Raw genomic sequence first — 12,118 nt, 5'->3', positions numbered from 1 at the left:
AAAAGGACCGACAGATGGAGGGAAGGAGAAAAGCAGAGGGGAAGGGAACTTAAAAAGAATTACAATGTGATATGTGCATATGCTAATTAATCATTATGTATTGGAAACATGTACTAATAAAATAAATTTTAGGAAAGAATACTTCATAAACTCCTAATCAGCTTTGTTTGTGGCTTCAAAAATTTACAAAATGTGTCCCTAATCACAAAGTAAGATTATATTACAGTTGATAGGTTGAATAGACAGGAAAGTCTTATTAACACTATACCAAAAAGCAAAGAGCAATGGATATTAATATCATGAAGGCTGAAATTGAATGACAATTGTATCATGAAGGTCTCGTGTTTGACCTTAGATTTTGAAAAAGTCAAAAGATAAATTTGAGGATGGAGAAAATAAGGAGTTTTGGCATATAATTTTTTAAATTTTATTTTAAAGATAATAAAATCAAACAAAATAAAACAAAAAAGCCCATTAAAACAGAACAGTAAAAATGATACAAGATTTCAAAACAGGATAGTAGGAAATCAACAGTGGCTACCAAAATGCTTTTCATTGTCTTTAAACTTTCTGTGCACAAAAAATTAATAAACATGTTCATTTGCTATATGACTAAAATATTATGATAGAATGAATTATGATCTAACCGTGCTCGGTATTATGTTTGTTTAAAGTGTAAATTGGCAGTCTATTGGTTTACACTTATACTGTGCACATAAGAAATGTTAATTAAACATTCTAATTAATAGATTCATATGATATAACTTCTCATAATGATTTCTCTTAGGCTTGGAAGAACATAAACCTAATTATTAGAGGCATAGTATGATTTATAGCTGTTTTTATTTTCCCTCATAAATAATAATTATATGAACATCTTGGTTGCATTTAATTAAAACACACAGACACAGGCATATTTAAGAAAAGACATGTTTTTATATGTAGGAAAGAAGTTGAAATTTTCTTCTTTTTTATGTTAAAGAGAATAAAACAAAGCAAAGCAATAAAATGAAAACAACACAATGAGAATGACCTTGAATTTCAAAAACAAGGTAAGAAATCAACAATGCCTACTACACTCCACATTGTTATCCTCAAAATAGTTGTTAGGTACAGGCGTGCAAAGTCAGTCAAACAGTATAAACCCTGAGTTGTTTCTGTACTTCAGTTGCTACCATTTCAGAAATTTCAGCTGTGTGACTTCTAATTTCTCCTGCACTTGTTCTGATGAGACATAGACATACAAAGTTAAGCAATCTAAGTCCTAAATTGTTTTTTTCTTCAGTTGCTATCATTTCAGAAATCTTGGGTATGTGACTTTCAATTTCTTTGTGTCAACATCTCCTGGGTTTGTTTTGCATGGGGCTCACCATAGGATGTGGCTTCTTCTCACTGACTTGAGGCAGCATGTTCACTGGGGGTGGTATGGCTTCTTCTTTGGACGTGCTGCAGCTGTCTCTCTGGGAACATGGGGCTTCCTCTCCAAGTCTGGTGGCTGGTTCATCAGGAAGGGAGAGGGGGTGATATAGTTTCTTCTCAGTGGGCCAAGGCAGCAGGCCTGGCTTTCTTATTTTTGCTGGATTTCCAGATTATCACTCTCCATGGAAGTCAAATCTCACATTAGATCCTTCCTGCGTCCAGGGGACCCATCTCATTCCTTTTTCTCTTCCTCATGTTGCTATATTCCATTATCTGGACACCAGATTTTGAGAGAGATTTCCCTGCTGCTCACCACTCCACCATCTTCCTAGAAGTGAGAATTTTCTTCTTAGCTGATTCATTAAACTGTGGCTTGTATCAAAAAGGAAGAAAATAAATTTTGTTTTAACTGTGCACTCTTATACTGGTAAATGATAGTAGATACAAGAAGGCCCTGATAAGAATTGCTAAAAATATCAAGGGGGCAAATAAGTTACAGCTAACAATAGTTCACTAGAATGGAGGAGGAAACTAATAAAAATACATAAGTTTTATGTGAATGATTATAAAATTTTAAAATTCTGAGGATATGTTAGTAGCTAATAGAAAACTTAAATCCTTCATTTTTTAAACTGCTCCTCTCATTTTTGAGCAATTGAAAAGTGTGTTTTATATGAAAATCATTCCTATGTGAAAACAACCAGGGAAATATTTTAGATATAAATAGCATTGCAAAAGTATTTTCAATTAAATGACTAGAGCACAGCAGTTTGTCTTTTTCCAAAGAGAACATAAAAATGACTGCAAAACAATCTACTTACACGTATGAACATATAATAGAAAAATACGACTTAGATACTCTCTATATCCTGATAGCTAATCAATTGTTCTCAGGAATTACACTATATGAGATACAGAATTTTATGCTTTTAAATCTATTTTGACAACTTAATTGCTGTCATGGTTCATGTCTTTGGTCTCATGGTTTATGAGGCATGTCAGGCCTCATGCATTTACTTTATGCATCTGTGATTGGTTCATTGTATAGTGCATGGATTGACGGTTATCAGTACTACACTCACATAGGGGTGGAGTCAGGATGTGACGTAATGGCAGGAAGAAAGTGTGTCGCTGTCTTGCCGGTTTCTGCCTTGCTTTATACAGCCACCATGAACTGCGGCCCTGCCATGCCACCCTGCTTTGGAGCCAAAAACTATAAGAAATAAACCTTTCCTTTCCCAACTTGGTGCATCAGGTATTTTGTCTCAGCAACAAGTAAAGAGTAACTAAGACAGTTGTTAATGTTTTATTTTTTTCTTCTTTTTTTTTTTTTTTTTTTGTCTTTTTCATTTTTATTGGTACCAGGGATCGAACTCACGACCGCCTGCTTGCAAGTGCCTGCGGCAGGTGCTTATGCCGCTGAGCTAAATCCTCAGCCCCAGTTGTTAATATTTTGAATAAACACACTTTCAAATCAGTTTTATTTTGTTTTGTGCCAGCCTTTCCATTTCTGTAATGCTAATCTTAGCATTTTTTTAAAGAAATGAGTAAGCTGAAAAGGAATCAAAATACTGTTCTACAAACACTGCACTAATTAATTAGTGTGACTCATCTGTGAAAAGATTGATCAGGAAATAGAAAATAGAGTAAAGAGACCATCCATGATCTACTAAGACAGCCCATAACCAGCAACTGATGGTTAAGAGGAAAATCATGAGCAATTAAGCATCTGAAATAGTCTTTGCATCAGTCAAATTTCCAAATTACACAAGGAATGTAAAGTTCATATTGAGAGGAAGAAACAAGCAAAGGAAAATAATTTAAAAAGATAAACTCATATCAGAGACCAAATTGGGAATAACTGAAGCAAAAAGTAATAGCTAAAGTCAAAGGAGTTTCATAAAATAAATGACTAAATTAAAGCAATACAACATAAAGGCCAAAAACAAAACAAAATCTGGAATGCTAAAGGTCAATGTATGTGATAAGCTGCCCTTCCCTCCAGCTCAAGACTTTCTTGACCAGAGTAATTGCTAATAGCTTGGAAGGTTATCCCATCCATAGACATTTACATTTTAATAAGAATTTGTGAAACTTTAAAAGCCTTCTAAACACAAAGGATATATTCCATTATTAAATGCCACAATGTCAAACTTTGTCAAGGTTATTTTGTGGCAAAGAGCCTCCCTCAGGAACCCAGAAAATGTGGCTTACCTACAAACCCAGGACCTGTCACAAGAGTTCCATTTAATCAAGAAATTTAGGGGAAAATGACAATGTCTCAAGCAAAGGTTTAGGGAGGCCTTAAGACAGCAAAGAACCAAACCAAATTGTAATTGCAGAAGAGAAATTCAAAACTGGCCTGAATTTCTAATTTAAGAGAATAATCTGTTCTTCCTTTTTCCAGGCTTTCCTTAAATCAGTAATTGCTGGCTTTTAAAGTTACAGTAAATAAACTTTTAGTAATTAAGATTGAACTGAATTCCTCTCCAGTGTTTCCTCACTACCCTGCCAGAATGACAGTAAGAAATGAACAGTGGAGAGGTGGCAGTGTTCCCACATGATCAGTGGGTGTGAGAGAACAAAACTGGGAAAAAAGAGAGTCCAATATTTGATCTGACAGAGCAGAGGGAGATTATGCCTACTGAGAAAAAAGATACAGAACAAAAGAGAAGCCATCAGAGTCACCAGAAAGGGTCAAGAATGGAGACATTAGTTTCCTTGGGAAAACACAAAGTATGGGCAGCTGGAAACAGGATATAGTTGTAGAAAGTCTGTTAAAAACTCTAGAAGTTGCCTGTTAAGATTGATACATTGTGTCAACTTGAGAAGTTTAGAGAAGTTTAACTGAGAGACTCAGCAGGGAGCCAGGATCCTCAATTTGTAAATATCCTCATCCTGTGCAAGAGCAGGCCACAGAGATTTTGTGAGTGCTACATCTGCCAGGGTCAGGGGGGTGGCCTGCATGCTGTGTAAGGGAGAAGATACTTGTTCTTCCCTCTTTTGCGCTGGCTGCTTTTGCTGGCTGCTGTCTTGAAGTGTTGCTCCAGGGCCATGCCACCCTGCCTTAGAGTCAGCTGATATGGACCGAAACTCCCACAAACTGTAAGCTAAATAAGCCTTTCCTTCCTTCACTTTGGGTATCAGATATTTTGCCTCAGCAATGAGAGAAAAGTAACCAAGACACTGCCCCGAGGCAAGTGATTGGCATTTACCCATCTAATAGGCCTTGAAATTTTGAGAGTTTTATTTCTAAAAAGAATAAATCAAAGCTATTGTAGACTATCTAGTTTAGGGAAGCTATACCATGAAGAAAATAGCTGAAAATTAAATTCTACATAATTAAAGGTAACCTTCATAATGCTTTACTGCTACATACTGCATGGGTGTATACTACATGAGACATTTGACAAATGTCCTTATCTGGAAAATGGTTCCATCCAAGCAAAATAGCTTTCACGTCAACCAAAATAATTTTTATCCAAAGAAAATAATTTTAATTTTAACAGTATCCATGCAAGATGCCGAAAAATGTTCAAATTCCTGTTCAAAGGATACATGACATAAAAAAAGAGAAAATGAAATAAAACACATCTAAAACAATAAAAAAAATTCTTGAAGATAAAAAATAAGATAAAGATTTTAAAAACATTTATAGTAATGATAAAAATTTCTTAGACATAATAACTAAAGACAAAGAAAAATTAGAATTAAAAATTAAGGCAACTCGAGAATGAATTCACAACACTGAATATTCAGGTAGCAACAATTCATAAAAAGAGACTAGACAAGACTAAAAATGACATAAATTCTAAAGATAAAGCTGTTTGACAGTTTGGATAGCTCAACACATAAATGAGAAAAAAGTCCTTATGTCATTACATAATTTTAAAATATTAGAATACAAAGCAGTTTCTCACTAGTTACAGAGAAGTTGAGAAAACTGTCCAGTACAAATTAATGGGACTAAAGATTTATAATTACAATAACACCACATGTTGCTGCAACTCAAAACTGTGACAACTGTCTTAATAGAATGAAAGTGAAGAAAAATAAATGGGTAGTCGTTGAAGTTTAAGATAGCTCAGTGTTCATTTTTCATGACAGGAAATCAATGGTTGTATGTAATACTAACATTACTCTAAAAATATTATGACTCTAATTTATTTCACTTAGTATAATGATCTCCAGTTCCATCCATTTTCCAGACAATTCCTGACAATTATTCTTTATGGCTGAATAATACTTCATTGTGTATATAGACCACATTTTCTTTATCCTTTCATCCATTGATGGGCCCTGAGGCTGACTGCATAACTTGACTGTTGGGAACTGTTGCGATACACATGGGTAATCCCACGGTATTATTACTGCAGTATGTTGATGTTAGTTCCTTCAGGTAATATACAGGAGGGTATAGCTAGATCATATAGTAATTCTAGTCTTAGTTTTCTTTAGGAACTTCTATAATGATCTCCATGGTAGCTATACCAATTTACAACCATAACAATAGTATATCCCCCAAAGCCTTGCCAAAACTTACTCTTTACTACTTTTGATTTTTTAATTCTTAACGATAACCAGTCCTCATGGAATAGAGGTTTTCTCAGTGTCATTTTGATTTGCATTTCACTGATGGCTGAAGATGTTGAACTTTTTTTCAATGTAACTATTGGTTATCTGTAATTCTTTTATGAAGTCTCTGTTCAGTTAATTCCCCCAGCAGTTGACTGATTATTTGTTAGTTTGGTGTTACAGACTCAGAAAGAAAAATGTGTGAAAGAAAAAAGTTGTGAACATAGAAGTGAGGCCATCAAAGAGGAGAAAGAAAATCAGGGGAGGGCTCATGGAGAGGGTAATGGAGGTGAAAAGACCAAAGTGTGCTATATGCTTATATGGAAAAAACCCATTACTCTGTATGATTAATATGCACTACAAAAACAAAGAAATGGTGTGATGCTTAAAACTTATATATTAGAAATTTGTAATCAAGGCAAATACTTCTAAGAGTTTTGCGTTTATACCTCTAAGGAATGAAAATTGAGGTTAGAAAGGAAAGGATCTCTCTCTTTCTACTCCTTGTACGACTAATTATCTTGTTAAACTAGGTACATGCACAACTTTGATTTATTTTTGTTAGCAATGTGTTTTGATGTTGACTTCTACTTACTCAATTTTTATAGAGTTCAGTGAGACCTACATAATGCAACTGTACATAATGCAACTACAGTCTCTTTTCAATTCTGAAAAATAGTTTGCTTGTTTTTTTTTTTTTTTTCCTACTCCATCACTGATTGCTGAGTCTCAGTATGTTTACTATTATCCAGTGACTCGTCTTCTGTTTCTATCATCCATTCTGATGTCTTGGTCACTTTCTTGTTTCTTTCTTTCTTTCTTTTTTTAGTTCATATTTTTCTTTGGATTCTTTACTTCCTTTATGTTCTGAATGTTTTGTACATTTATCTCCTGTTTTGCTTCAAATAAACTCTCTTACTCAATGCCTTTACTGTTCTAGATTTTAATTTTATTTGGTCTACAGCCTTGCACTGCTTAATGAGGGAGGAAACTTTTTGAGAAGTACGTGATTATGTAATTGAGCTACTGTGCGAACACCATAGATAGTCTGTACCCTAACAAAGGTGGTTTACGTAAGCTACCTCATACCTATATCGTGCCGTGTAGTAGGCTCCTCCTGCACGAGAGGTTACCACACTAAATATGGCAAGGACTTGTAACATAATAATAAGAGTTTGTGCACCTAAACATATCTAAATATGGAAAGAATGCATTAATGCACAACATAAAATTTAAAATTGGTATACCATACAGAACTGAAGGACCCGCGGACACTGAGGCAGGGAGGAACTGGGAGTAAGTGAGAAACACGGATACTTAAAAGTATTTTTCCTCAATAACAAATACCTAGATTACTACAAATGATTATATTTTGTAAATTTTAACTTTATTAGCCTTTTTACTTTTGTAATAGCACAGTTTAAAATACTAGCACTCTATAACAGCTCTCCACAAGTGTTTTCCTTCTTAGAGCCCTATAAGCCTTTATCAATTTTTAATTTTTAAAATATTTTAAGTTTTCACATTAAAAATTAAAACACAAACACATTTAGCCTAGGCCTGCAGAGGAATAAATGCTAGTTTTAAGTCTATCTTATGAATAGAAAAATGGAGACTCAATCTGTAAATCTGCTAAAATTTAACAGAACCATTCACTTCAAAGTTTGTTAATTAAAATAAACATTAATAACGGCTGGGGAGCACAAAAGTCTGTGGCAAAATTCATGACATAGTTCCAATTAAAGAATTCAGTGAATTCCAAGGAAAAGCAAATCGCTTCATAAATATGTGGGTGGATTTTAGTTTGTGTTGCCACACAGTTTTCATTTGTCCAGCATCCAGTTTCCCTGGGTTCTCCTGGATAGAACGCTGCGTCTTCTCTGAACCTAAACAAGCATCATCCCTATGTTTTTATTTTCTACATGCAATAATAGCATTAATAACAACCATGATCTTATATAATAGATAAAACTCTAAAATAAAAGCTACATAATAAACTACTAAAATAAAAGCTACATAATAAAGCTACATAACACTCTATGATTGTTCACTAATGCATTTCTAACAAACTAAATTAAAAAGACATTAAGGACAAACACTCTTGTTCTACATAAAAAGACTGAATTCTCACTGCCACTATGCAGATGACTGGTGAATCAGTATCACAACAGACTGATTGCTGGTAGAAGTTGCAGTCATTTAATTTACTTTTAGTTTTGGAATACAGTTTGCAACTTGTTACTCTCTTTTTGCCCTAAAAGGAGAAAAAAGAATAGAAATAGACCCTAACCTATGAGCCAAGGTCAGCATGCCACTCAGCCATCGGGGCACTTCTAGAGGTTGACTCAAATGATAATGACACCTGCCACAAAAATCAGTTTAGTGAGCCTGCCACAAACAGAGCCCATCATTGGGAAGCTATGTCACTAGGTCCTGGAGGTGTCCACTGGTAAAAAGAAGACAGGATGAGCTCCTGTCCATTCCACATCACCAAGCAGCTCTTTGAAAAGGGGTGGTGGGGAACAGAAGGAAAATACTCCTGAGAAGCTGCTTCGAAATGCCCCTCACCTCTTACTTCCTCCTGAGGCAAAGTTGGACCCCTAACTCAGAGGTTACATACAAATTTTAAAACCTACCTAGACATTTTAATAATATTCCCCTAACCAGAACCTTCTACTATTTCACCTGATACATGAAAACAGAACATCTTTTTTGTAAAAGCCAGAATAAAGGAAATATAAAATGTATATAAGCTGCCTTTCCCAAAATTATTTCTGTGAGGAAAACAACATCAAATGACATTTATAAGCCATTTTTGACGGTTGGCTACATTATTTTGTGTGTTCCATTTCTGGAGCTATCTGACATTCAAAGGCAATATACCTATAATGCTATGATTTTTAGCAAATTATATGCATGGTAAGCTCTTGTAGATTTGGGGAGACAGGGAAAAAGCTAAATGAGTGTTACATTTTTAACACAGTACAGTCTTGCAGGACTCAAAAAATAAAATAAAATCGACCTAGTCTTGCAGGAATCCGTTAGGTGAGCGGAGACAAGAAGAAGCCCCACTGTGGTCCGTGGGGCAGAGGCTACAGGGAACACAGCAGCCCTACCAGGAGAACTGCGAGCAGGAGGTGCCTTTTAAACACACTGTGACCTTCAAACATCCTTCACCAGTCTCAGACTACAAATGAGACAGAAATGAAGATTCTCACTGCCAGAGTGGTGAGAGATCTCTAAGCCCTCTCTGTAGTCCCTTTTTCTCTCACCCCATCTCCATTCTTTTGGTGTGCAAGTCCCAAATGTCACATCCCCAGAGGCAGCCTCTGGTAGCTGTGGCTTTGGAACTCCACCCTGGCAGTGCACAAAGGCTGACCGGAATTGCTCAGTCAAGAGATTTTATTAATGCCCGTTCATAAATGAGAGAGTGGCATTACCTGCGTGCTTTATCATTTCTTAGAAATGACTCAGATTGGCCTCCTGCAAACAATACAAGATATCCAGTTAAATTTGAATTTCAAATACACATTGAATAATTTTCTTGGAAAAATATGTTACAAATGTTGGCTTACTAAAAATTATTTGATGTTTATCTGAAATTCAAATTTAACTGAGCACCTTACTTTGCTATATGTGGCAACCTTACACAACACCACAAAGCTTAGTCTTGATGAGGCAGATGCATGACATGCAAAGTTTGCCTGAACTTTTCCTGGCAGGTGCTTTCTCTGGGCTAGAATCCACAGAGACCAGCACCCATTTCTGCCTTTCTGTCTCTGTCCTCTCTCATAGTTTTAAGGGAGAAAACCTGTGGACTCATTTCTGAGTCAGATGTTCCATAATTGCACCTAAAGTGGGCATGTGGGAGGATGCATGAATGCTGAAGAGCGAAAGCCTGAATGACCAAAGTAAGCTTTCAATAGCTCACTGTTTTAGATAGAGTCTAATCATTTCTTCATAACTACCTTTGTGACCTTACAGGGGCTACCTGTCTTGGTTTCCTCTGTAGTAGTACACATTAGCTGGTGGAATCGCTCAGCTTCTGTCTGTTTCTTTGCTGTTTCCCATGTCACACACGGAGTGCCTTCAAATTTATATGATAAGCATTTATACATGTAGCTGGCTTCATGAATCAGTCATGAATAATGAGACATAAACAATTACATAAGTTTGCTTGATTGGGACCTTTAGAAACTTCTGCCCATCTCATTCTCCAGTTAAAAACAGTAAGACCCAAACACATATTGATCTGTCCGTACCGCCACCCGGTGACATTCTCCAGGAGAATGCGGAGTTTTGTGCTAGGGCACTGTGGGAATCAATGACACCTTACTGTGAATCCTGTCTTTGTCACCCTACTACTGTCTTTTAAGTAGTTGATCCATGTTTAGTAAACCTTTACCTAATCTTTGAAAAAGAGATAATAGTGAGCTAGTTGGACGTGAAAGTTAAGTGAACTCAGAATGTGACTATCAAATACTAACGTGGAGTAGGATCTCAATGCTCTTTTCTTGCTTTCTGCTTCCTTCTGGGTCTCAACAAAATAGCATTGAACTCTAATTAAAACTCTGGGCTTCTGATTTTAGTCTTCTCTCCAACAATTCTGCTTATACATAAAGATGATTTCTTTTTTTTTTTTTTTTTTTTTTTCTGTGCCAGAAATCTAACTCAAACCCTTGTACTTGCCAGGCAGGTAGGCAAGTGCTGTACCACTGAGCTATATCCCTGGCCCAACTTCATAACTGTTACAAGGAAAAGTACAGTGCTTAAAAATTATAATACTTTAAATATGATTACAAAGAAATTAGGAATGAGTATCTCATTTCTTTATCTGGACTAGAAAATAAACATCACAGTTAGTTCTAATAATCAAACATGACATTTTTTATAAAGAGAAAGTGGAAAACAGAGGGACTCTCCTAAGGTCACATCTGTTTTATTCATATCTAGGTAATGGATTAATCAAAAATCCTCAATAATGAATCTTACAGTCATGTAGTTATTTGTTTCATATGTAAGATGCTGGTAGAGCTTGAAATCTTTTCAAGATTGAACAGCTATAATAAAATTCATGTTGTAGATGTTATAAGGTGCCAAAAATAGTTCTACCAAGTGAAGAAAATTTCCAAAAGGTGCTAAAAACAGACATATTCCTGCTTTATGCTTTATAAATGACTATAATATTTTTCTAGGGGAACAAAATTGTTTTGGACACATTACTATATTATCATTCTTAGAGAGAACTAAGAAAGACCCAGACCAAAAAGGGCAATAAATAGAAAAGCCTTGGGATTAAGGTTTATATATGGGCTCCCCTATTTGCTAACTATGCAACATCTGGACTCATTTCTAACCTCTCATACCCTTATTGATATTAACTAGAATTTCACTAGCCCCCAGCTCATAGAATAGGGTGGACAGTTCTCTCCTCAAAAGTGCAGAGTTTCTGCATCTACCTGGCTCTAAGTTCAAAGTTCTGAGGACACATTAGAAGTATAAGACAGGCAGCGACTGACTATAAACAGAACAAGGACATAAGGGGATGTGGGACGAGAATTGGTCTAATAAGTGGTCCTAGAAAGGCTTTCTCTCAGGTGGTGTAGGAGCAGAGATCTGAAGTAGAACAGAGACCCAGTCCTGCAAGAACAGCAACAATCACAATACACAAAAGAGAACAAAACTCAAGTGAAACAGCACGTGTAAATGTGCTGAGCTGAAAAGTAACCTGATGTGCTACAGGGGAGTGCAGAGGGCGGGGGGGAGGTTAGTAAGAACAGCGGAGCCTTTTAGTCCACAGTAAGAAGTTTAGATTTAAGTTTAAGTCTAACATGAGTCAAGCAGGATTTTTAAATAGAAGATGACCTGATATGATTTATAGTTTTGAAAACTTGTGGCCACTGTTGAAAAAATAGGCATTAATCTCTGACACACGATATGAAATAAACTTTGCCAATAAGCAACTTATTATTGTATATTTAGTGGTATCTGTACTATTCATTATTATTATTGCTAATATGTATCTATAATATTATATGTCTGATGACAATTTTTAGAAATCAAAGTCCATAGTAAATTCCATCAAAAAGGATAAATTTTTGTACAGCAAATGTTGCTGTCTGAG

At 35.6% G+C, this 12,118-nt stretch overlaps 1 protein-coding gene across 8 annotated transcripts in view; it reads left to right on the top strand.

Moving 5' to 3' along the window:
- Window positions 1-12,118, top strand: part of Gria4 (glutamate ionotropic receptor AMPA type subunit 4) — a 334,303-nt gene that overhangs the window by 173,408 nt on the left and 148,777 nt on the right. The gene's annotated exons all lie outside the window — the stretch shown is intronic.

This window comes from Cavia porcellus, unplaced genomic scaffold (assembly GCF_034190915.1).
Source record: "Cavia porcellus strain 051 isolate PalLab524CR breed Dunkin Hartley unplaced genomic scaffold, mCavPor4.1 scaffold_9, whole genome shotgun sequence".
Taxonomy (NCBI): domain Eukaryota; kingdom Metazoa; phylum Chordata; class Mammalia; order Rodentia; family Caviidae; genus Cavia; species Cavia porcellus.
This window is presented reverse-complemented; position numbering and strand designations above follow the sequence as displayed.